The sequence below is a fragment of the Stegodyphus dumicola genome, chromosome 1, assembly GCF_044657685.1.
Source record: "Stegodyphus dumicola isolate Sdum_Otavi_A_Nest chromosome 1, ASM4465768v1".
In the NCBI taxonomy this organism is placed as follows: Eukaryota; Metazoa; Arthropoda; class Arachnida; order Araneae; family Eresidae; genus Stegodyphus; species Stegodyphus dumicola.
In genome coordinates this window covers 274,696,065-274,723,854 of record NC_140768.1, presented here as the reverse complement: position 1 = coordinate 274,723,854, position 27,790 = coordinate 274,696,065, and the positions used below count along the sequence as shown (strand labels likewise).

General features: G+C 35.7%; 1 long non-coding RNA gene across 1 annotated transcript in view; it reads right to left on the bottom strand.

Annotated features, from left to right (window-relative positions):
* Nucleotides 1-27,790, bottom strand: part of LOC146999558 (uncharacterized) — a 42,398-nt gene that overhangs the window by 7,755 nt on the left and 6,853 nt on the right. Inside the window, exon 2 of the long non-coding RNA XR_015039824.1 lies at nt 12,772-12,948. This is a non-coding gene — a long non-coding RNA (uncharacterized LOC146999558). The remainder of the gene's footprint in view (nt 1-12,771; nt 12,949-27,790) is intronic.

Genomic DNA, 27,790 nt, shown 5'->3' with positions numbered 1-27,790 from the left:
AGCAGATCAACTTGCAAAGGAAGCTGCAAGAAACATCAATGCGGAACATATCACTATCCCTTGGCCAGTTTCATATTTAAAGAAAAGTCTGAAACACAAGGCAAAATCCGTTTGGCAGGAGGAATGGGATACTGGTGAGACAGGACGCCGTGCTCACTATCACGTCCCTACGGTAGACTCAGATCGTCTCATAGTGCATGCACAAATGGTCCGATACATTACCGGACACAGTCCTTTTCCCGTGTACTATGAAAAACACGGGATCGCACAAAATGCACATTGTATATGTGGTGATATGGGCACCCCAGATCATTATGTTACCCAATGCCCGCTTACAGCAGATCTGCACCTGCCAATTCCAACTACAAACACGCAGGCTTTCTGCAGATTTATGGTTAAAGACAAACGTACTGTCCGAAAAATCAACAAGATAGTTGATAAACTCATGAACGTGGGCACAGACTTATGTCTAATCTAAAGCAAACGTGCTAAGATATGATATGCAAATGCAAGGTGGAGTGTGCAACGCCATTTACCATGTGCCATGTATCGTGTAAATTAAAAACCATGTCATACAAACTCCATGTATATATAACTATCGGCATGATGTGCTACGAGCAGCTCACAAACTAAAACTGTTAATAATGCAAATGAACTGAGTCAGTAATGAACATTACGCACTGAGGTCAGTTATCGTGCATATAACTATGCACTTTGCAGCGCGTATAACTGCCTTCAACAGAACAGCAACGTGTCAATACTGGCAAATTACGCAATGCAGGACAGTTCATGTACTACGCGTACTAATACCATCACATCCATATACCGCGACCTATTCTAAGGTGCGAAATGTAAGTAATGGAGAAATGCACAGATGCAAAATTCTGCAGTAATATGCTAACTGTAAATGCAAAGTAATCTATGTATATTAAGGAATGCTAATGTAATCCATTATATGTTTTTGTACATGGTAAATATATTAATGTAATGATTAAGCAATGTATTATAAGTGTAAAGAACTTCGGTACAGAATAACATTGTAAAGCTTACCGGCTTAATTATAAGGAGTAATGTAATATGCACTTTCGTATAAGTTAGTCAGTATAATTTATCCTGCATAATGTTTCACCAGTGCATAACAAATTTCCCTGCGTGTAACTTAACACGCATCATGTATATACACCCTTCTGTGCATAATGTTTTTCCTACGTATCACTAATTTCCCTGTGTATAATTTAATGCGCATCTTGTGTTGAATGCGCAGCCAGTGCAAAACAACATTATTACAATCTGATGATAATGTATCTGTTACCAGTATACGGTATATTAGGAAAGAAAATTAATGTAATAAGTATTTGGAAGTTAATGTAATGTTAAGGTAAGGCGTTATTTTGTCTTGTCAATCTGATGTGTAGAATATAATGTAATGTGTAAACCATGTATCGCAATATAAAATATGTAGTGTAGTATGTACTGATAAACTATCCTGTTAATTTGATATGTAGTACATTATCTAATACGTAAGCCAAGTATCGTAATATGTAATGTAATCGTAATAGTGTCATATGTATCATAATATATAATGTAATATGTAATACAATCGTATTAGTGTCATATGTATCATAATATGTAATGTAGTCGTAATAGTGTTATATGTATCATAATATATATTGTAATACGTAATGTAATCGTAATAGTGCCATATGTATCATAATATGCAATGTAATATGTAATGTAGTATGTACTGATTAATGAGCAACATGACACAGAATGCAAAGCCCAACTGAAGAAATGTGAATGCAAACTTTATAATAGTATTATGCATAACGATGTAGGCAGTGTATCGAGAAGTCTATCATGTGAATAAGTTATCCTGTATAATGAAATACCTGTGTATAACTAATTCCATGTGAATAATCTAACCCGTATCGTGCTTATAACCCCCTATTGCGTATAATGTTCCTATGTATCATTAATTTCCCCGTATATAATGTAATGTGTACCCAGTGTATAATGATAATATAATGCGTATCCTGTGTCTAATGCGAATCCTGTGCAAAATAACCCTTTTATAATGTACCAATATAGGGTTTATTAGAAAAGAATTTTAATGTAATAAGTTGATGTGAAGTTAATGTAATGTTAGGATAAGGTATTAATTTGATATGTAGTATATAATGCAATGTGTAAATCATGTATCGTAATATATAATGTAATATGAAATGTAAGATAAAGGTGGACGTGGTGCTGTACTGATTAACCCAAATGGTAAAGGGACAGTGCCCACGTCCTCCGTCGCTTATCGCTTACCCTGCGTTACCCTGCAGACTGTGTCCGGTGAGAAGATCGACATCGATGGAAAAGTAAATGTTAACATCACGTTTGGAAGTGCCGCTTACCATCACACGGCATATGTAGCAGACATCACTGATTCTTGCATACTCGGATTGGACTTTCTAAGGAAATACAATTTTTCCTTGGACTTTAAAAATAACGAATTGCATTCTAAATCTGAGGACATAGCGTTATTTGGAGTTAATGATGAAGAAGTTAAATCTGTTCATAAAATCATAGCACAAGACAATATCACAATACCGGCAAGAACAGAAATTTTACTTCCTGGATCCATAGCCGAAAACAGAAATTTCCGCTACGACATCATAGAATATCCCAATAACTGTAATAGCCCAAAAGGAGTACTAGTAGCCTCAACACTTGTCGACCTATCCAGAACGGTTATCCGGTGAGAGTCGCCAATGTAACTGAGAAGGGGAGAATTATTAAGAAAGGGGAATTGGTTGCAGCATGTACTCCAGTAACTACCGTTGAAAGAAAGAGTAACACCCAAGAATCCGTGTCTTCAGAAAGCATTACATCAGAGTTACTTCAGAATGCGCAATTAAACGATGAAGAGAAGAATGCTGCCGATCACGTCATTAAAGATCTTCAAGTTGTTTTCTCCCGCTCGTCTTCTGACGTGGGTCGAACCAGTTTGACACAACATAGAATCGATACCGGGGATCATCCCCCGATCAAGCAACATCCAAGACGCCTACCGTTTGCCAAACAGGAAGAGGTGCGAACACTGTTAAAAGATATGGAAGAAGGCGATGTCATTGAGCCTTGAGTAAGTCCATGGGCATCTCCCATCGTCCTAGTCAGAAAAAAAGACGGCTCAACAAGATTTTGCGTCGACTATCGCCTGTTGAATGAGGTTCCGAAGAAAGACAGTTACCCTCTTCCTAGAATTGACGTCATTCTAGACACTCTTTCTGGAAGCAAGTGGTTCTCAACACTTGATTTAAAGAGTGGGTATTGGCAGGTAGAAATACAGCCTGAAGACCGAGAAAAGACGGCATTTACTACGGGACAAGGGCTTTGGCAATTCAAGGTGATGCCGTTTGGACTGTGTAATGCGCCGGCAACATTCGAACGTCTTATGGAGACTGTTTTGAAAGGCCTTTCCTACGAAGCCTGCCTGATATACCTGGACGACATCATCATCGTCGGAAAGAGTTTTGAAGAACATTTAGAAAATCTTAGGAAGGTGCTTCAGAAACTGAAAGAAGCCAATCTGAAGCTGAGTCCCGCTAAATGCAAATTGTTCCGAAAGGAAGTGACTTACCTGGGACATGTCATCTCTGCAGAAGGTGTGCGCACGGATCCTGAAAATGTATCAGCGGTTAAATCCTGGAAACGTCCCGAAAATGTCCATCAGCTGAGAAGCTTCCTAGGGCTTTGCACCTACTATAGGAAATTCGTGTAGGACTTTTCTTCCATCGCAAGACCCTTCACAAGCTGACAGAGAGCAACCAAAAGTTCTTGTGGACAAAAGAATGCGAGGATGCATTTAACAACTTAAAGGAGGCTTTAACATCTGCTCCAATCCTGACATATCCTCAGCTCGACCGACCATTTATTCTCGACACCGACGCGAGCAATAAAAGTGTCGGTGCTGTTTTGTCCCAAGAAATAGACGGCCAAGAACGTGTAGTGGCGTACTGGAGCAAGTGCCTGTCTAAACCGGAGAGGAATTATTGTGTCACCAGGAAAGAGTTGCTCGCCATAGTCAAAGCTGTAGAACAGTTCCATCACTATCTATACGGCAGAAAATTCCTGCTCCGCACCGATCATGCATCATTGACCTGGCTTTTAAATTTCAAGAATCCTGAGGGTCAAATAGCCAGGTGGATACAGAGACTCCAAGAATATGACATCACTATCCGTCATCGTAAGGGATCATCACACGGAAACGCCGACGCCCTGTCTGGAAAACCTTGCCAAAAAAGCTGCCGATATTGTTCCAGGGTGGAAGCGAAATACGAGCTGCTGACTCCGGTCGCAAGACAAATTACAACATCAACATCGGCTGATCGAGAACCGTGGAGTGATGATGAAGTCAGGAAAGACCAGATGGAAGACCGCGACATTAAACCCATAATTGATTTAATGGAGTCATCAACCAGAAAACCTACCTGGCAGGACATTTCTATCTGTAGTCCTACAACCAAACAGTATTAGGCACTCTGGGATTCACTTCACATTCGAAACGGCGTCAGATACCGGAAATTCAAATCGGATGATGGGAAGACGTTCCGATGGCAGCTGATACTTCCAAGATCCCGCATTCCTGATGTCCTTAAAGAACTACATAACAGCCCTACGGGAGGTCACTTTGGAATAATGAAGACCTTACAGAGAGTTCGTGAGCGCTTTTACTGGAATAATGCAAAGGATGACGTGCAAAAGTGGTGCCGATCCTGCGATGCCTGTGCAGGTCGGAAAGGACTGAAGAGACGAGGCGAGGCAAGCTGCAACGTTACAACGTAAGGGCGCCTTTTGAACGTATCGCCTTTGACATCTTGGGACCTCTGCCACGAACTGCTGATGGCAACAAATACATACTCGTTGTCATTGCTTATTTCACCAAGTGGCCTGAAGCGTACCCTGTTCCTGATCAAGAGGCTGTCACAGTAACTGAGGTAAAGATACAGCACTGGATTTCCAGGTTCGGAGTACCTCTTCAGTTACATTCCGATCAGGGAAGGAATTTTGCCTCGGCAGTAATCAAAGAACTATACAAACTACTCGGCATTGACAAAACTCAAACGACGCCATTGCATCCCCAGTCGGACGGCATGGTAAAGAGGTTCAATCGAACCATCCTTAATAACCTCTCATTAGTGGTTTCCAGAAACCAACAGGACTGGGACAAGAAATTACCACTCTTTTTACTGGCTTACCGCAGTGCTGTCCACGAGACTACCGGCTATTCTCCATCACAGATGCTCTTCAGTCGTGATCTTCGTCTGCCTTGTGATCTACTGCTTGGCCGCCCTCCGGATGCTCCTTCTTCGTCTGAGGAATATATTCAAGATCTCCAGGCCCGGTTTGAAGTGATGCACAACTTTGCACGAAAGCGAGTCAACTTGGCGACGGAGAAGATGAAGACCCGATACGACACAAGAGCTACTGAACATCAATTCCACGAAGGAGACAAGGTGTGGTTGTTGAATCCGACTCGACGGAAAGGACTTTGTCCGAAATTACAGTCACCTTGGGATGGCCCGTACACAGTCCTAAACAGGCTGAATGACGTCGTGGTTCGGATTCGTAAGTCTTCGAACTCTAAACCTAAATTCCTTCATTACGACAGGTTAGCTCATTACTATGGCCATAGTACATAATGTAAATAATTGTAAATAGTATAAGACCATGGTCCATTTTTTTTCAAATGTGTCTTTGATTTGATTTGTATTTAGTATTTGATTTGCATTTAGTATTTGATTTGTATTTGATAGCATTTGATTTGTTTTATGTATTGCATTTATTGTTCATGTTGTTTATTATTGTAATGTAATGCTTATTAATGCATTTATGCCACAGTTGTAAGTTTAGCTTCCTGTCCAGGGATTGTACTGCCCGGGACGTGCAGTCCTTGGGAAGGGGGCAGTGTTACGAATTTGGTATTTAAAAAGCTAATGTTAGTTCAATTATAAATTAAATGGTTTTATTTCTCGCGCAGTGCAGCGCGTGACGAATATTAAAAGAAAGCTAAGCCGGAAAATTGAAAATACAAGAGCGCGTGCATTAAATAAATAAATATCTCTTTTTTGATTTCGAGAAAGTACTGGAAAATTTTAGCGCGTGATTTTAAAATCTTATGAAAGGAGGAAAACATCTCAGTTTGTAGTAGTTGCTTAGTTTGTTGTTGTTTAGAAAACTGCTGTTGTTGATTGTAGCGAATTCGCGAATTAGCGTTCTTTAGCTGTTTTGAATTACGTTCTATTGGACATTTGAGTAGTTAAAAGATACCTACTGTGAGATATTGTAATACTGCATGATAATTTGAGAAAATTTAAGCATTTTTGTTGTGATAATAATAAATTTTTTTTCATTTTTCATCGGATTTGTGCATTCATTTCATAACGAACCCTTGCGCACGCAACAATATTAATCGCTATATCTGGAGATACTACATTGAAAACGTTCTCACAATTAAACTAATCTAAACCTTAAATTAAGATTACAAACAATAAATTCTTTACTACCAGTGTTATAATACAAAAAGATTTGGAACCAAAACAAAATAGAAATTCAAGTCAGCTTCCGAATGAGTGTATTTAATCACTCTCCGATACACCACCCAAATGGGAAAGTGGTTATTGACTCTGACTACCATACCGAAGGACCGGCTTTTGAATTACGAAAAAGGTATGGATGTTTATGCTTCTCCTCATAGAAGGCAGCGGTGGCTCACCTATTAGGTGCCTTCATAATAAAGTGGCCACCACTTTCGGCCTGAGTTGTGGCCAGCGTCTATAACGGCTCGGGCCTGCCATTGGAAAAAGAGCCCTTCTCCCATACGTGATGCCGAAACCAGGCTAATGCTGGTGACGTATTTTGAGATCATTCCAATGTTTAATGCCTCTTGCATATTTATTTACATTTCCTGCAAAACAAGCAGGTGCTTAACTAAGGAGCAGTGGAAGTTATAATTAAAAGAAATGTTCAACATGAAGTAGAAACATTTTATAACGCTTCCTTAAGAAAAGAAACAAGTAGCAAATCATTGCTATTTTTCCTCAAATATTTTCCCAGCAATATGATTTCGAAAATATATGTATATATTTTGCTATACGAAAGTATTGAATTTTTTTCCTCTTATAATATACGTACATTTCCGGTGTTATGCTGTCTGAGTTATTCTTTATTAGGTTTTAAAAATTCCAGTATTCATCAATATCAATACGTTTCTGATAAATATGAAAATAAAATCAAATTAGGTATCAATTTTCACCATAAAATCAGTTGAATAAATTACTGTATATTACTGTAATATTCTGAGCATGAGCAAAACTTTTGAACAATATTTTTTCTACTGCAGTTTGGAGGTCGTCTTGTAAACGAGTTCAAAATGATTATGAATAATTCGAACACAAAAATGGTATAGGTTGAATAACTAAAAAAATATTATTTTTATATAATTTAACTATGATATGCATATATTAGTATTATATGTATATATTAGTCAAATTTCTTATAACAGCAAGTTTTCCAACAATTTTCAAAACTCTTTCTCTGCTATAGGCATGTCCGGGATAACGTCATTCTTCTTCATTTCATACTTAACGTGATTGACCTTCCCAATTTTAATAACACCTCCTGTTCCGCTCTTAGGCTCAGCAAAAGTGATAACTTTAACATTAAAAGTAATAGAAGGCTCGTTTTCTTCTGTTGTTATTGCTGTTGCCCACGCGTTTTTACTATACAGCAAAATTAACTATTCATGTTGCACTTGTAAACGAGATAGCGTTTCTGAAAGCGAAAACTCTTTTGATTGCTCGAGAGGGATTTATGCAACAGAGGACCAACGTAAAATCTCACGCTGTTGTAAAAGGGCAAAATAATGGGCATACCAAAAGCTGGGAGAATTGAAAAAGAGAAAATTGTTGGCACCAGAATTCCCCTTCATTCATTTCACATCATTGTTTTTACACTGTAATTCATTAATTTCTTACATTTCTAGTCTCTGTTTTTCTAATGGAAGCTGAAAGAAAATTGGTGCTCTGTTCAAATCGTTTGGAAAGCTAAATTAGTCAGTTTTCAAATTTCGCTGAATTTTTGCAGCACATTTTACCTCTTGCTGTTAGATGTGGATTGTCTTATAGCTTGTGTTTTATATTCTGATTTTACGTAATGCCCCAGTAGAGGAAGCCTTAAATAAATCATTCTTTCAAAACGAACTTGGGATTTAGACTAAAATATATACCAAAGATAGCTACTAATTTTGTATTAATTAAGCTGAGCTAAGATGAGCTAAGTCAAGTATTAATTAAGCTGAGCTAAGTCTATGGCTAGCATTTTGTTATTTGGTTGACAAAATTTAATTTTCGAAGTGAGGTATCTGAAATTTATGTTGGGCATAAATATAAAGCTAAGTATCTATTGGTAGAAAATGATACCTATGTTTAGCAAGAGTAAGTGATTCTTTGTAAATTTTTTGCGGAATAGCATGTCCTCTACGGAAAAAAGAATTTAATTTTGTTTATATTTATATTTTGTTTATTTATATATTTTGTTTCGATCAAATTCAGAATCAAATATCTTGTTCAGTCTTATGAAATGCTAAGGTATGCTTTTACTTCTCCACTAGCAATAATAAACGATATTTTAATGAGAAGATTAATTTATGATGTTGTATTGAATCCTTTTCATACAAATAATAGTTTCTTTCAGTAATATCAGATGCTGTCTGGTTTGAAGTTTAGCAATACTCTTCATAAATCTGGTGTTTTATATCATTTTATAAAGTAAAACGACCAGTGTCACAATCTGCATAGCTGGTCAAAGTATAAGTGGAGGTCAAATGATTATCGTATACAATTTAAATTCAGAAGCATGCCATATCTTAAAAACTGACAGCAAACAAGTTCTTCAAGTTTTTGTGGAATTTTCTTTAAACTTTGGCATCTTTGATTTATAGTGGGATGCGTTATATTGCTCTTGATGTATATTATAAAGTTAGAAGAGTGCCCAATCGTCTTTCAAAGGTTTCCAAAATGTATAACAAAAAGGAATAAATAAAATTAATTTAAAATTTACAGTGATTGCTGGAGACGTTTCAAGTTTTCCATTAGAATTTGCAAAATTTAATTTAATTAACACTTTGCTTTTTAGTTGGATATACCCTTACATTTCTCTTTCTCTCGTCAGCTTCACCAAAAATATAAATTAGGTGGGTTTTAAACAGTAAACAAAAGTATAAGTTGTGGAGACAGGATTTTGCCAATGCTGATCTTATCCACACTGGTTTGAGTGACTGCCTTTTTTCCTTTGCTGACGTTTATGCTTAGGTGTCGAACATATGCGAGTATTAGGCAACGAGATGTTACGTAGTGAATCTATTAACTGTATTATTTACATTTATCTTTCCCGTATTTCACCCCGAAATAAGTAGTGATTATGTTTGTTCAGTTTTTGATAATTACAAGATTTTAGTCAATAAACTTTGAGTATAGATTATACGCTTATTGTATTCGTTAGTATCTAGAACATAAATTAAACGGTAAATACGATAAGACGTCCTGTAACACAGAAAGATTAAACAAGTAGGTATAATTTTACAACCTTTCATTTTCACCAAATTTAATGCATTAAAGAAGTTTACTAAAATATGATAAAACTCTTGTTATAGCTCCAATTTTATATTTGTATTCACGCATCATTGGTAGAAATATCGTGTGTCCGCCTCCAATTGAGTAAAATTCTGAGAGACTATCTATACAAGGAATTCCTAGGCAGCTGGATTTGATCGGGTGATCTGACTTCATTACTATTCCTTTTCTTTACAGTAAACTCCTTGAATTAAACTACAAAAGAAAACGCCAGCATAGAACTTAAAGATAGAAAAACAAACTAACTAGGCGTAAATTTTGAATTAATTTGAAACTCTGTCGACTTCGAGTACGATCAGAAACAGTTCCTTCTTCTTTATGAGTAAACGCAAGCAAAAATGGAAAAGCAATACTCCGAAACTCATTGATGGAGCCTTAAAATGTTTTCCCTCTTGTTTTCATGGAAGATATTCCGCTGTTAGAAATAATCTCAACGATCTTGTCTTAATAATATTCAATCTTTCTATCAATTATGTTCGTTTCACTTTACTTCGGTCATTGCACTCCATTTAAAATATTTGTCCCTGCTTCCATTAGTTATAGAATTATTATTCTGTGAAGAAGAGGAATTCCTTCATGATGCCTTTCGAAATCCATAAAATTTTATTCAAAGTCCGCTACATTTTATTGCTTTTTTTTCTAATTTTAAGTATACTTTTTGATTTCTTGTTTAAGATTTACAACAAAATATATGTACAGGGTAACAACAACATTTTGTGCTGCTCTGCGCGCGAGACGTAACGCATATGCAGGTTCCCGTCCCCTCAGAAGGACGGGTTCAGCAGCACGGAGGTTTAACCTCCGCCCTCGCACCTTGGAGAACAAGACGCACCGCCTGGGATCACCATATGGCACTGGTCGTCGATTACTCGGGCCCTACCAGTCACTCGGGCTGCCCGTCGCAGCGAGACATTACCCAGCATATCCGGGGACGATACCCCCCTCCCGGGGTACTATAACCACGCCGCGCTAGGACGTGCCAGACCACCGGAATGGCCAATGAGTGACCTTTCGGGGCCTTCAGAACCACCAAGTTCATAAATTTTATAATCCCGTGGGCGAGACTGCCTAGGTATAGATCCTAGCCAGTAGCTTCGCAGAGTTATATACGTCGATTATTGAACTAGTATATGAAATAAAACCGTCATAACTTCTGAACAGTTTGCGTGATGAAGTTCAAACTTCGCGGTTGGCTGCAGGGCATGATGGGAACTAGTATGTGCATTCGCACGCAACGTGTTATTGTTGGAAAATTTTATGCAGTATAGTGCAACGTTCCTAAGCCTATAGCGCTTGTGAAGGCCTATTATGCAAACAACCCAATTGCGACTCAACGGAAGTTTGCCACTGAGCGCAAGGTGAAGACAATCGGTAAAAGTGTGCTAACAATCAAAAATTTGATTTGCAAGTTTGAAAGAACTGGTAGTGTTTGTGATGACAGTGTTGGCAATGTCTGTCGACAAACAAGTAGGAAAACGCCTGACAACATCGAGAAGACACGCGCTGTGTTTCAAACTAGCTCAAGGAAATCGATTAGACGAGCTACAGAACAGATGGGAATCAACCGGTTGACCTATTGTTGTTGAAAGAACTGCATCTCTTCCCGTACAAAATTCAAACCCATCAGCCATTAAGGCCCGTGGCCATGGAACAGTGGTTGTGTTTCGCCAACGCTATTGTCGGGAGAATTGACGAACAGGAATATGATGTAAATATGGCTTGGTTTAGAGACGAAGCCCACTTCCATTTGGATGGGTTCGTCAATAAGCAAAACTGGCGTGATTAGGGGACTGAGAATCCGCATTTCGCAATCGGAAAGTCTTTCCATCCTCAACGAGTGACTGTGTGGTGTGCAGTGTCCAGTCACGAGATAATCGGTGCGATATTCGTTAATGGCACGGTGACTACTGAACGATACGTGAAGGTTTTGGAAAACGATTTCATCTCCATTATTCAAAATGCCCCTAATTTCGACAAGATGTGCTTCACGCAAGACAGAACTCGACCCCATAGGACCAAGACAGTGTTTGATGTTCTAGAGGAGCACTTTGGGGACCACATTCTGGCTCTGTAGTACCCAGAGGCCATTGGAGTAGGACTCGCCATATTCTCCGGATATGAACATATGCGACTCATTTTTGTGAGACTATATTGTACATAAATAACCCCAAATCCCTTGCTGAGCTGAACACTGCCATTCAGGAGGTCATCGACAGCATCAATGTTCCGACATTTCAGCGGGTTATGCAGAATTTCGTTATTCGTCTGCGCCACGTCATAGCCAAAGATGGTAGGCATATCGAACATGTCATAACCTAAATCTGAATATCTGTAGTGACGTTTACATGTAGATTAAAGTTTTTGCACTCAGTAGTTTTTAAATAATTTAAGTTTTATTTCATATAGTTCAATAATTGTCGCCCTGTATTTCAAATTATGAACATTTTTTAGAATTGAAACTGCGAATAAATCAAGCATTTGAGATTATTTCATAATTAATTATAGAGCATAATCAGACTGAAATTAAAAATCATACAAATAAACTTCGAATAAGAATGGTTTACGTATTGCAGTTTATAAAAAGCGTATTTTATAATTGTTGCAAACTCTAAATGCTTCTTATTCTTATCTTTTATAATACTCTCACACTCATCTTTTTAAATATGACAGGAAAACTTTGATCATCTAAGTGATGAATCCTCAATTAGCACAATGTTATTTATTAACCTGTGAATTAAAAGATAATGCTACAGGGAAGAAACTAATTTATGTTTTCCAAAAAAAAGAAAAAAAAAATACTGAAGAGCCAATTTTTTCTAGTCTTCCAATAAGTAAGATGACAAATAAAAACACATTTGGAAATATTCGATCTTTACATTACGGCAGGCAAATACGTTTATACTAAAGCATATGTATTGAATGTACCATAATTATTTTGTGCTCTATATTACCCTTTTTTAACCCAAATATCTTTAAAACTGCGTGCTTGTTATGAGAAAATGCTGGTAATACTAAACTACTACCCATACTTTTGCAGTTTATATGTTGGCTAAATGTTGTAAAGTAAATCGAAAATAAATAAGTATCCAAAAACCTTTCCGCAAATGTCTTGGTCAGCTAGAGATCGAGTTAGAAGTTCAACTGCTTTCTTTCTACCGGGAAAACTAAGGCAATTTTGGGTTTCTTGAAAATAGCTTAGTCAGGGTTTTGCTCTTCTCAGGCAGGTGATCATCTCGTTTAAGACTCTTTTTCTTCAGTAGAAAACCAAAATCTATAGAAAAAGATCTAATATATATCTAAATCTAAATAAGCCATTCTGAAGAATTTAAAATTTTGACCTTTTTATAGAGAAAATGAAGAAAATAAAGGCTTTTTGCTATGAACTGGATTCTAAATAAATTTATAAACAACCAAATTTGTAAGCTTTCATAAGCTGCTTTTTAAAAGAATGCCTAATTGAATCTCAGTTAATACCTTCGGTATTTCGTGAAAACCCTACTGTCGTTTTTAACTCTTATGTTGAAAACGAGCTGTTTATTCTATGAACTTATAGCTATAACTAAAAATTTAACATATTCAAACACACCTAGAAAATAAAATTTTAATAAACAAACTATTTACAACAACGTTTAAATATGTACAACACAGACAGAAGATTTAAACCTATCAACCAGCTTCCAGTTAAGTGCGACTTCAAATATAAACACCGTGAAATAGCAAAGCTCGCCCACCGAACCAACATAGCTAACGAGAAGGCGCTTCACAATAGAAATAATGTGTTAGGTATGTTGCTAATTTCTCTCGCGTACGTTCTCAGTTTACACCTTTGTTCGCTACCTACTTTATATTTTTGGTGAAGGTAAGGAAATAGAAGTACAGAATAGAATTAAGAATAAAATAACATGTTACTCATAATACCATCATACATTAAATTTACTTTTTATGTTTGAGACATCTAGTCAATTATTCGCGATCGATATTGAGCAACAATTATAATCTCAAACTACTAGTAAAATGCTAATAAATCGCACCAATAGAGAAAGCTTTAACGTATAATCTTTGAATTACAACTCAGCGGTCACTATACTTCCACTGCTTCAATAGGTTCTGTGAAAATTGCGTCTATTTTTAAACTAAAATATTGGATTTTTCATATTTGTACGCAACAGCTTACTTTGCCTGCCGCAGAAGAAGAGCTGATTATTGTGAAAATAAAAATGCCACTCCATTTTTAGGAAGTTTAAGCTTTAAATTCAACTCCTTTCTTATGTTCTGGTTAAAAATAAAATATTGTATTAATTTTTTTAATAATTAATTCACATTTATAATAATAAATTTAATTTATCAGTGTTTAATAACATTAATCCAGCTAACTATGAAATTAAGATTTCATATATCGATTGGAATCGAGCTCAAAAAGAATACTCAGAGTACATCATCAACAAGATTTTAATAATTCTAAATTTGTACCATTGAGTTCTCATGGATGATTCTAGAATTTAATGCAATTAATATCATGTATATTCTCTCATAAAAGACTAAAAAATTGTTAAAATATGTGAAGGACACCTGGCCAGTGAAAACAGTAAATTTCAATAAATGCTTCCTTAAAATTGCGACTGAGTCAGCAGTACAAAAGATTCTAAAATATACAAGAAGAACCGAAATCAACAAACTTCATTTTGACGCTAAACAATATTCTGACGCTCAATAGAATTCTACCTTGTCTTCTGTTATATTGAAATAATTAACTGTAAATAAATTTATATATAATAATTTAAGCCTTTCCTGTTAAATATCTGAACAACTGGTGCCGAAATAAATATTAACATAACTTTCACTTAGAATCTTAATCTAAAAACTGGTGATTATAGTTGCAGTAAATTACACAAATTCATCATCGTTGTAAACAACTCAAAATTGAAATTGAAATTTATTAAATCAAATGATATTAATCAAATTAATAATAATATTAATTCAACTCAAATTAAAATTTATTAACTCAATACCTTGAAAGGAAAGTGAGATAATTTTTTTTTGACTCGTTATTTTAAAAATCTTAAGTAAAACATTTTGTACTCAACTACCAGCTTCTGACAGTGCATTCTGACTTCACAGAGCGAAAAACCTGAGTTCAGTGTTTTAGCTATTCGGAATCTAAACCGTTACCTGTCGCCTGTTTCCCAACTCCTAAAAATCATACGAACTTTAATTTTGGTACCACAATCATGAGGACTTTATCCTTATGTTTATCTTACTGCATTTTAAACGGACTGGCGCCCACCTACATTCTGAAAGATTTAGCTCAACAGTTTAAAGATGAACTCATTTAGATGCCATCCTGTGTTACCCTCCAGACTGCGTCTGCTGATCAAATCGAAATAGATGGGAAGTTAAACGTAAACGTCACGTTTGGAAGTGCCTCTTACTATCACACATCATATGTGGCAGATATTACAGATCCTTACCTACTCGAATGGACTTCTAAGGAAACATAATTTTTCTTTGGACTTGAAAAATAACGAGCTGCATTCAGCATATGAAGACATAACTATCCATCATCAGGAGGATCCTCATCTGGAAACCCCGAAGCCTTGTCTGGAAAACCTTGCTCATAAAGCTGCCGATATCATACCAGGCTCAAAGAGAAGCGCGAGCTGCTTAATCCGGTTCTACGACCAGTCACAGCTTCAACATCAGCTGATCCAGACACGTGTAGTGATTGCGAAGTGAGGAAAAACCAGCTCGAAGACGGCGACATTAATCCCAGAATCGAGTTAATAGTCTTCAAATATGGCTCGACCTGGCTACCTGGTTCGACATTTCGATTTATAGTCCTACTACAAAACAATGTTGGGCTTTCTGGGACTCAATTCAGATTCGAAACGGTGTATTATACCGTAAGTTTGAATCGGATGATGGAAAGGCTTTCCGATGGCAGCTGATGCTTCCAAGATTCCAGTTTCCGGACGTCCTTAAAGAAGTACATAGCAGCCCTACAAGAGCCCGCTCCAGAATAATGAAGACTTTGCAGAAAGTTTGAAAGCGCTTCTACTGAAGTACTGCAAAGGACGACGTGCAAAAGTGGTGCCAATCTTGCGATGCATTTGCGGCTCGGAAAGGACCGAATAAACAGTCGATAGAAACTATAACGTTACAATGAAAGAGCGCCTTTTGAACCCATTGCCTTTAACATCCTGAGACTCCTGACATGAACTTTTGATGGCAAGAAATAAATCCTCATTGTCACTGATTACTTATATGAAAGTGGCCTGATCCTATTCCTGATATTGAGACTGTCACAGTAGCAGAGGTAATGATACAGAATTGGATTTCTAGGTTCGGAATGCCTCTTCAGTTTCATTCCGATCAAGTAAGAAATTTTGAATCGTCTATACTAAAAGAACTCTGTAAGTTGCTCGGCACCGACAAAACACAGACACCTTAACATCCCCAATCAGACGGAATAGTACAGAGGTTTAATAGTAACATCCTTAATAACTTCTCGCTGGTGATTTCTAGAAACCAACAGGACTGGGACAAAAAGTTAAAAAAAAAGTTGTTCTTACTGGCTTATCGTAGTGCTGTCCATGAGACTACCAGATATTCTCCATTTTAGATGCTCTTCGGTCGTGACCTTCGTCTGGCTTGTGATCTCTTGTTTGGTCGCACCACAAATACACCTTCATCGCCTGAGGTGTACATCCAAGATCGCCATGCACGGTTTGAAGTGATGCACTCTTTTGCACGAGAGCGAGTCAGCTTGGCAACGGAGAAGATGAAGACCACGCTACGACACAACAGCTATGGGACATTGATCAACGAAGGAGACAAGGCATGGTTGTGAAATTCGATTCGGTGGAAAGGACTCTCTCCTAAATTAGAGTCACCTTGGAATGGTTCTTACACAGTCCTAAAGAGGCTGAATGGCATCGTTGTTCGGATCCGTAAGTCATCGAATTCTAAGCTTAAAGTAGTTCATTACGACAGGTTAGTTCCTTACTAAGGCCATAGTACGTAGTTTAAGTAATGTCACGACCATAGTCCTATTTGTTAATTACCTATTATCAGACTTATGCATTTAGTTTATTTAGGAATCCGTACCCATGCAACAATACTTTATTTTCTTCATTTTTTAAATTTCTACATTATATTAGAGTTACATTATATTTGTGCAGCATATTTAAGATTTTTAAGTTAATATCTTGATGGATTTGAACATATTGTTCGTCCTCATTGGGAACGCAAATAAGATATAGGGCTTGTATATATTATTTTCTTTACACGTATTTACTCTATTGATATTTTATATATGAATATATATATACTGAAATGCAATTATAATTGCAAACTACTATCTCAAGATTTATGTGAATTACCACCATTTAAGATCTACAAGAAATACTTATTTCAAGTTCATGTACTTTTCTGAGTTTATTTACTTTTTAGTACGGACCCTTTCATACCAACAGGATTTTCAGACTTTATATTTGATAGCCCTAGGGAACAAGTAATAGATGAAGTAAAGACTAAACAAGGTCGAAAACTTCTTTTCAAAGTGATGATCTCCGATCTCCATGACGTTACAGTCTAACATGAATTCTTGTATCAGCTTAATTAATTTGAAACCTTGATTCAATTAGTCAAACTACATATTTTCGAACCTCTATGGTCCAACTGCGGTGAATGTTTTAATCCTAAGACTTAAAATTCTGTCTTCAACTTCTAATCAACAGTAGGAAATTATGTGTACATACGATTAAAGAGAAACAGCCTTTGTGCATACGCTTTATAGAAGCATATACATTGATATCTGCAAGGAGTTTTGCGAAAGTGACGTTCTGTTTTTGAGATATTACGCGACCAAAGTTTCTTTCATTTTTGGCATCCATTGTCGAGTTTTTCCTACATCCTAATATTAGTTGAGAATTAGCTAAATTCCACATTCTGTAGGAACACTCCTGCTATAAATTTGCAAGAAATGCCTAATAACTTGGAAATCAAGGATATCGAACATCATTTATTTGGAATTGTCATGTTCTTACCAAAGCTGAGTATAACAAATTTTCTTCTCGTAAGAAAATTCCAACCTTGAACATCCAATTTTTTTAAAACAAATGTATATGAATCAACTCCTCTAGAAACACATCACGATAAAAAAATTAGCTGTTAATATTTTACAGATAAAGAGTTAAAGTACTGAAAAGAATAACGAGATTAGTCAATACAGAGCTATTTAGCAACGTGCAGAACTTTCAAAACTCAGTTTTGAAAATTTGGAAAATCGACAAACTGATCGAGCCTTGGTACAAAACTATAAAATAATATTGTTTCATATGTTTACGACAAAATCTCGAGGGCTATCTGCTTAAGGGAAGGGATGCCTTCGTGGAGGACTTTCTAAGGGAAACTGGCTCGTATACACGTTACCCATACGGAAAACGACGAAAGCGCCCATGCAGCCAGCCCGTTCGCGGGATTCGAGCCTCGAACCGAACTATCAGTGTTCAGCGACTTTAGCGCTCGGCCGCTGGTGGGCTTATCAAATCTTTAGCAATCTGTAGCAATCTTGCTTTTAAGCAAGAAGGAAAGAGATGAGAACTTTGGCGAACGCCTTTTTTTCCAGACCGTGAGGAGGCTTATAAAATAATGTATGAAGAGATAGTAAGCGAAAGATATCTATGTTGGCTGTCAAACACTCGTTTATTTAAAATGTAAAGTTCAACAAAGTTGATGAAGCTTTAACCTTGGAAAAATTAATTCAAGATACAAGAAATTCTGGAAATCATTTCCCTGTGGAAAAATGTTTCACCTCAGTTATTTTAGCTCGACACAGACAGTATATACTTAAAGTGGTAATAAATTCTCTGACTGGATTGAATGTGTGGTACAGATGTGGTGCTGTAAATAATGATTTAATTAGTAATTTATTTTACGCCAGTTGCAATTAGCGGTGTAAATTGAATTATAAGTTTTAGATTGATAAGATTCTCAGCGGCTTAGCGGTAAAACCGCTGATCACAATACTCTGAAATGGGTTCATATCACAGTGAAGGGATTGGCACAGGAAATTTTCCATGGTTTTTCTCATTCCATTCAAGTCATTTACTTCCAAAAATATTTTTAAAGTACGTTTTTCTGCCATTTTTGGAGCTTTTTCCCCAAAATAACATTGCTGCAAATGTTTCAACTGCCTAAATTTGTTTTGGACAAGCTACACTTTCTTTTGTTTCTCATTTGATATCACGGCAAAATGTTACCCTTTTTTGTTCTGATAATTCTGTAATATATGATGGCGAAGATATTTTTCTGCTAGTTCGCCATCGTAATTTTTCCTTGGTCGTTTAAATTTAAGAAATCAGGTTTTAAAATATCTTTTTGTGTAAAGTTTTTTCATTTTAAACGCCATTCGATGATCTGTGGTGTTTTTCAAGTGTTAATGAGAATTTCTCTTACCTCTACATTTCGCTTTCAGCTATTTATGGCTTTAATGGTTATTTAATGTGATGGAGAGCTGCTACTTATTTCAATAAAATGTCAATTTCTTCCTAACATAGTTATTAAGAAGATCTCTATGAATCTGTAGTGAGCAAAATTATGAACATTATTAGAACAAAGTTTTATAATAACATGTTTGCAAGTGCTACAGAATCTGTAACAAGATTCTCTAATAGCATATGATCCTCATGCTTTCAGAAAGGTGCATATATAAATTATTCTTGTTTGTATATATTACCGAAGTTAAAAAATCATATACAGCTGAATAATTTTTAGCGAAATATATAACTGTGAAAGTACATTTAAAGTGACGTTCACAGTGCAAGAAATACATTTCCCAATGATGAGAAACAAAATTATATTTTCGGAGGGGGTATTAATAAATTTATTTGATTCTTGAATAAAATATAGATGGAATTTGTCAATATTTAAAAAAATCTTGAACTGTAGGTTTCAGCGTCTGAAAAACTAAGGAAAGATTTGTGAGGTTCTGTTAATTTTTGTTAACGGTTATTTTATTTTGTGGGCGTTTCCTGAATTCTCTTATTTCTCCTTGCGTTTTCTCGCCAGATATAAGTGAAGTAGGGTGAACGAAAATATTTAAACTGTTGGAGCGAAGAGGTTAAACAGAACGTAATTTTGCTGTTGTGAGCACACATTTATCAGTTTCTTCGAGAAGTTATTTTTAATAGCGGCTACGCATTCTTGCTGTCGAGTTAGTATCCTGCCGATGTAGGTTTCCAAGACAACCTATTAGTTTAAATTAAATTATGTAGTCTTGCACTACCCTTTGCCTTTAAATTTAGTGCTATATTAAGTTTTCACCACAAGTGGTGGGTGTGGAGGTGGAGGTTTTTTGTGTGTATGGTGTGTGTGTGACTGTGATATGTGTGTGTGTAAGCTGGTAAGTCCGTTCCATCTGTGAAATATTTTGTTCTCAAGAAAGGCATCTTTTACATCCTTCTCTGGTTGTGTTTATCTTCAAGCCTGTGCGAAAACTGGCAACGAACAACACTTAGGTAGATCTAGTTACATTTTATGATGGCTAAGCGTACTAAATCCTAAATATTTACTTAATTTGTGAATTACAATTTTTTCTCCTAAACATTCAACCGTTCAATTAAAATAAACAAAGCATTCGTATAAAAATTAATAAAAACGTTTGGTCATATTATGCTGAAAATGGTTTGTCGTACAGTATCAGAAAAAGTTTGAAAATTCAAATCTAACATCCATGTACGGTTTATTTTAATTAATCCCCTTTTGATTTATGTTAAAATCTTTCCTACTGTTTAGAAGAGTAAATTCTTTCGTCTATTCTTCTAGAATATGTGAGAGGAATTTCAAATGGAATTAAGTATTGGTGTTGGTGTATAGGTGTATTTAATTATGGCAAAGCACACTAGGGCTATCTGCCTAAGGGATGGGATGCCTTCGGGGAGGACTTTCTAAGGGAAACTGGCTCGTATACACGTTACACATGGGGAAAACTACGACACCACCCATGCAGCCAGCCCGTTCGTGGGGTTCGAACCTCGGACCAAGCTACCAGTGTTCAGCGACTTTATCGCTCGGCCGCTAGTGGACCCCAAATGGAATTAAAAACCTCTAAATCTGAGAGAAAGTAAGCTGAAAACCTGGTTAATAATGAAAAATCCTCTGTTTGTGCCCGACCTGAACGAAACCAGCAAAATTTTGTAAATATAAACTCACTTTTGTTTAATCTAAAACTAGTCTAATTTGTTGCCTGTCAGACAAATTTTCCTCCCAGATTTAACTCACAATATCAGAAAACTAAATGAATACAGCCAAATTAGAACAACTAAAAATTTTATTATTGTATTCAGCTTGAGTTCAGATAATTTTTTTTATAGTAAGAGAAAAATTAAAAAGTATTAGATGTTTAATCTCACGATAAATGACAACACGAAACATTAACGTTTCTTGATTAAGATAATTTAAAGACAGTAGTTTGTAACTTAGCTTTAACAATCGAAATGACACAAATACTGCAGAAATTCAGTCAGAGATATCCGGTGTTTAAAACAAAAACCTAGCTATTTCAATAATTCAAGGTTCTAAAGCAACATTTTTAAAAGTATAGAACTTTTAAAAATAATTTAATTTTCAATTATAGTTTTGTTCAAATATATGCGAACTTGGGAGCAGTGTTAAAAGTATGTCTAACGTTATAATGTATTTTTAACTTTCTCGTTTAAAAGCTATAAATTATTGATATGTATCAGTTTTCTCAATATATAAAACTATGGTTGAAGAATTATGGTACTATGATTTGAAATAATTACCTTTATGAATATAAAAATATATACAAGATAGAGATATCTTGTATTTGCTAGTGTATTATATAATATTTATGTAATTATAATTTTACCCTTTCTTTCTTTCTCTTTAACTTTGAAATTTCCATTATGTATAAGTGTGCAAATTCACCACTTTGCCTGAGATGAAAAAATATTTAGGCATATCTCTGATAACACATGATACGGAAGTAAATTATTTTAAAATTCACTATACACTCTAGTTCTTGACTCGGTTAATTTCACGAACTGCAACTTAATGTTCAAAGCAAAGAAGAAACTCACGAACTGGTGGAAATATTCGCTCACTAGCAGAGGAATTTCTCATATAGCCGGCTGACGCTGCCAGTCCAATCCCTCTCTCCTCTCGTTTCCTTAATCTTAGATCTTTGCTCTTGTTTAAATCTATTATCATTTACATATTCTGGTGGAGAATAAAACAATATAAATAGAGGACTGAACGTAACATAGTTAAAAACGCGCTAATTAAAATAAACTATGAAACCGTATAAGTATTTCTCCCGCCTTCTTCGCGTGCCTTCGTGGTGTGGTGGTCTGCACGCTGAGTGCGTATTCTAGAGATCCGCAGTTCGATTCCTGGCGAAGGCGTTGCATATTTTTCAATTCTCCTGCTTCCGAAATAAACCTAATGTCTCCACAATCGAAGATAAAATATCACTTCCAAATGTTCAGCATTTTGGTACAAAAATTTGTTTGCTTCGGCCATTTACAAATCAGACTGTCTAATTTGTTTAACTTTGTCATTCATAAATTGTTTAAAACATGTGCGATACACTTGAATGTAATCATAACCATATTCGTAACTAACGCAAATCAGATCCAAATAATGTTTGCGTAGAGAAATGTTTCGAACTTTGCTTATCGCGTGCCGTTACTGTTAGGTAAATGACACCCTTCTGACCTGGATTGTAGCCAAGACAATGCCAGCCACACCTAAAAAAATTCTGCATTTTACCATATTTTTGTTCTTTCCTAATTTATGGAATTATTCCATAAAAAATGGCAATTATGCTTTTCGTGCACGAAATACGGTATTAGTAGTTTAAGGTTAAATATTCTGTACCTTGCGATGAAAACGTAATTCTTCAGAATATTTTCACGAATCATTCCAGTTGTTTGTATCAGGAACTACAAACGCATCATTTGATTTTATAACAAACATATTATTGAAAGCGTCCTAATGTTATATGTCCGGTCCTAATGCCATTTAATTTAGTCGTCACACACATAGATAATGTTAACGAATACTGTTCTTTGGAAAACAAGATCTCAAAACGTGTTATGAATTTTGTGAGCCAAACGGGATTGCTTTTTGTTAATACTGCATGATTAAAGTTGAAATAAAAATTTTAAACGATTAGTAGGATCGAAATTTAACTTCTAATAAGCGAATGAAATTCACTTTTGATTGTATGTGTGTAATTTATGTGACATAAAATTTGTCATCTAATACACTGAGTATTTTTGAAAATTTTCGGAAAGGTCTAACCATATTAGGATACTTTTCATATGCTTAAAATAGTTTAATGACATGTGAAAAATAGTCATTTATACGTAAAGTTCAAACTCTTCTACAAACATTATCTGAAGATCCAGACTGCGTAAACAAACCTTTATCGTTGATATATACGTTCACAAGCATCATCGTTTAATACTATATCCAATAGCGTATTTGGGCATGAACGTATCAGGGCATGTGCCGTGTGCCCATAGTTAGAGGGAGCCATTTGGCATACTTGTCACCCTGAAACCAAATCAACCCGAGCTAGACATAATTTTAAATATTTCAAAGGGGTAACAGTTTGAATTCTTGCTACGGGCGCCATTTTATGCACATAAACCACTGAAAAGACTACATCGAGAGACTAGCTTGCGAGCTGCATGTGGCATACTACACTTGAGTGCAGCTAAACTACTGATTAGATCAGTGGTCAAGAGATTAGCTTACGAGCTGCATGCGGCGTACTACACTTGAGTTACATAAAAGACTAAATCGGGAGACTAGCTTGCGAACTGCATGCGGCATACTACACTTGAGTGCAGCTAAACTACTGATTAGATCAGTTGTCAAGAGACTAGCTTACGAGCTGCATGCGGCATAGTACACTTGAGTGCGGCTCTTCCACGAATTTCGGTTATGCGCGGGTGAGCGAGGTGTCTGGTTGACGCAACGCAGGCGGGTGCGGGGTATACGGTGTAAAGGAGACACACGCAAGTAACGCACTAGCTGAGCGACACCGAGCTAGTCACACCTCGTCTGTCAGGGCGTACATTGGTTAATACCCGGCTTGTCGAAAAGTCTCACACGAGCGGCATTGTTACTTGTATCTTTCAACCATCTGAAGATCTCGCATGTATTTTTGGAATTAATAAGTTATTACAACTTTGTGTTGATGCTTTTAAAGCAAAATATTTTTTGGGGGGTACCAACTGTTTGGCATCTCTACAAAGAAAAAGCAAAGAAAAACGGAAGTCTAAGACCGTAAATTTAAAGCTGAATCGTCCAAATTGTCCGTTTTATACAAAACTCAAATGGTGTTCCAATTTGTCTTATTGTTTAGAAAAACTGACACATGAAATGAAATCAAATTTGGAGAGACACTTCGGAGCTAAACACCCATCATTTAGGTATCCGGTGATGCGAAGCAGAAAGCAGTCGAGAAACTTCAGAAGTCAAGAAAAACCAAATACGAACAAACCAATACAAAAGCAAAGAAATACAAAGCAAACCAATACAAAAACTTTGTATTTAATTGTTGGGTGGAATCTTCCAATTGCAAGCTTTAATGTTAGTCAAGAGACTGCTATGAGAGACAAATCATACACAGACTATGAATACATTAGCTTGAAATCTGTATGGTGTTGAAGTTGTTTTATAAATACATCCTTAAGAGCTATTCCGAGATTTTAAGGGCAAGGCAGAAATTCCTAAGAAATTAAAGCTTTATCACTGCTTGTTAAAACAGCAGCAGTCAGAACAGTCAAAATGCCTTAGAATATATAACCAATCAGCAAATCGGAAATCGGAAATTGGTTTCAGCTGTTGATGAATTTTTGTGACATAAATGACACAACGCAAGTATCACTTTCAGTTTGATGTATTTCATCTACGGATCTTAAAAAATAACTTTTAGGATACTGCCACTGAAAAGGCAAACACGTGGCGAAAATATTGCTATTTCTGTCTTTAAATTCATGGATAAACATCGTATTCCACTCGACAAATTTGCTTCAAGTTCAACAGATGGGGGAAAAAAGTATGACCAGAATGAGATCAAATTTTGTTTATATATTGAAGGAAAAAATTAATTACCAGATACTTGTTTACCATTGCATTATTCATCAGGACGCACATTGTGCGCCGACATTTCCAGATAAAATTTTCAATTTTATGGAATTGATGATCAAAATTGCCAAGACTAAAGCTAGCCTAATTGTCAAGTAGCTAAACACTTTACCACTGCCAGTTTAAAGAATTTCTAGTTGTATGTATTTCTAGTTTCTAGTTGTAGAAATGGAAAGTGAATAATCTTTTGCTGAACAGTAAGGTACACTAGCTTTCAAGAGGAAACGTTTTAAAACGTTTGGTTTCCTTATCATTATTATCATTACGTACTCTGCCTTTATGCACCATACGGAAGGAGGAGGGATGCCCCGTACAGGACTTAAAAGAAATTGGTTCGTATCCACGTTACATATGGGGAAAACCACAAAACTGCCAAGAATACTAAGCCAGGCCGTTCGCTAAGACTTGAACCACGAACTGAACTATTAGTGTTCAGCTTATTTTACCGCTCGGCCGCTGGTGGGCTTCCTTATTATTAGAAAATAAAGCATTTCTCCTTGAAAAGGGTGTTGACTGTCCTGAACTAACGGATGATCAGTTTATCCTAAAACATTTACCTCATGCAAGACGTTACTACTTCTCATCTAAATTATCTTAATTCTAAACTACAAGAAACATAATTTTTGTGATGATGAGGGAAGTCATTTCTTTCAGAAACAAATTCTCTTTATTTGAGATTTTGAAAGAGACACACCAATTAATTTTCTAGACGTGCTGAAACATCGGCAAGAAAATAATTTTATAATTAATATTTACTATTTAAAGACAATTTTAAATATGAGGAAAGCTTTCCTTCCGAGCTTTTAGGAATTCTAAAATAACATAGCGATGTTAGCCTTTAATAAAAAAAAAAACCTCTAAGCGCTGACGTAACAGAACTAAATTACTTTAATATTGACATTAGCGCTTTTGAAATGCAATTACTCGAGTTCATAAATAAAGAATTATGGAGCTCTAAATTTGAACGCCTTATTGCTGACACGGAAAAATTGGAGAATGATAAATGTCATCTCAGTTCTCAGCAAAAATGATCTGCTTTGAAAGACCTGGAGGAGGAAAATATAATTTTCAGCACCTGGAATGGTATTCCTTAATTGCACGATCAGTTAAAAGAACTCGTGTTTGCTGTTCTTTCCCTCTTTGGTTCTATGTATTCATGTGAACAATCTTCAAACTCTCCAAGAAAATGCAAAGTCATTATTCACATTAATGTGCGTTTTGAGCTGCTCAACCAGGATAGTGGTTAGCGACGTTGATTGTCGTACCGAAAGGCCAGGGTTTGAATCCAGGAGAAGACATGGGTGAAAATGTACAGCGTGTGTGTGGCATGGAGGCACTCAATATGCGGCAGGCATATTGAGTGCCTCCATGCCACACACACGCTCTCTCTCTCACGCTATTAATTTTTAAGGTGCTACTTTGGTAGAAGGTTGCACGGATTTTGGCGATGTTTTGGCGAGTAATACAACTTATGGTAAACCCATTGCTGGATAAGTTATTTATGGTAACCGATACTTTGTTGTCATTTTATTTAAAAAATAATGCGTTTTATTGTGCATAAATTCCGTGTTTAAAATATTATTTATGGCTTTTAAATATTAAAAATCAATTTAATTTTGCATTTTTATTTGAAATAAAAATTTTATTGTTTATCATATGTTATGAAATTTTATGTTGTGGATGATGTAATCAATGACGTCACCTTAATTTAAAAGTAATTCGTTTTAATATGTATAAATTATATCTAATGTTTTAAACATTATTTATGGCTCTTAAATATTAAAATACAATTTAATTTTGCATTTTTTTTTAAAAATGATTTTATTATGTATGAATTTTTAAATAATTTTAATTCTAGCCGTGATGTAATAAGCTCTCTGATTGGTTATAGAATATTTGTGCATTAACGAGCTGTAATCAGCTCCCTGATTGGTTACTGACAATTTGTGCATTTCCGCGCCGTTTTAAAATTTAATTTATATCTTCGAATTCCTTCAAAGATGTCTTCAAAGATGTTATCTAAATTATGTTCTGATTTTTTATTGTGGTACTTATCAGTAAAGAATAGGTTAAACACTCAAAAAAATGTAAGTACATATTTTTCTTTTATTTTATATTTGTATACTTCAATTTTTGTTAAAAAAATTAATACACTATTTTCAGAAATTGCTGAGATAATTATTGTCCATATGTTTTAATGTTAATTATATTCTATATAACGTATTTTAAAGTATTTGAATTTAATAATATTCTAATTCTTTTAAATGTTGGTATGATGGTTTTTAATTCGATATTCAATTTCAGTAATATTTTAATCTAATTAAACGTTGGCCCAATGTTTTTATAGCGGTGTTTTTATTCTCTTCTTTGCTATATGAAAGTAATAATAACCTTACTTTAGTATTTTATACTCATAGTAAATGTACTTATTTACACTTGCCTGCCATCTTAAAAAACGACATTTTCAACAAAAAATTAATCCATTACTTTTAACGATATTTATTTATTTATTTTTTAAGTTTCGAATACTTTACTATGCGTAAAAACAGCGTTTTTCAAGATGGCTGACGTTTTTAAAAATCGCGCCAACAATTGCGCCAACGTAAACCGCCAAAAATCCGTGCAACCGTCTACCAAAGTAGCACCGATTTTTAATATTTAAAAGCCATAAATAATATTTTAAACACGGAATTTATGCACAATAAAACGCATTTTTTTAAAAATAAAATGACAACAAAGTATCGGTTACCATAAATAACTTATCCAGCAATGGGTTTACCATAAGTTGTATTACTCACCAAAGGAAAATCGTCAAAAAATCGCCAAAATCCGTGCAACCGTCTACCAAAGTAACACCATGTATTATCCCGTCGATCATAAATCTATCGCCAAGCAAAGCATTTAGTGTCAGTTATGGATGCGCCTGACGT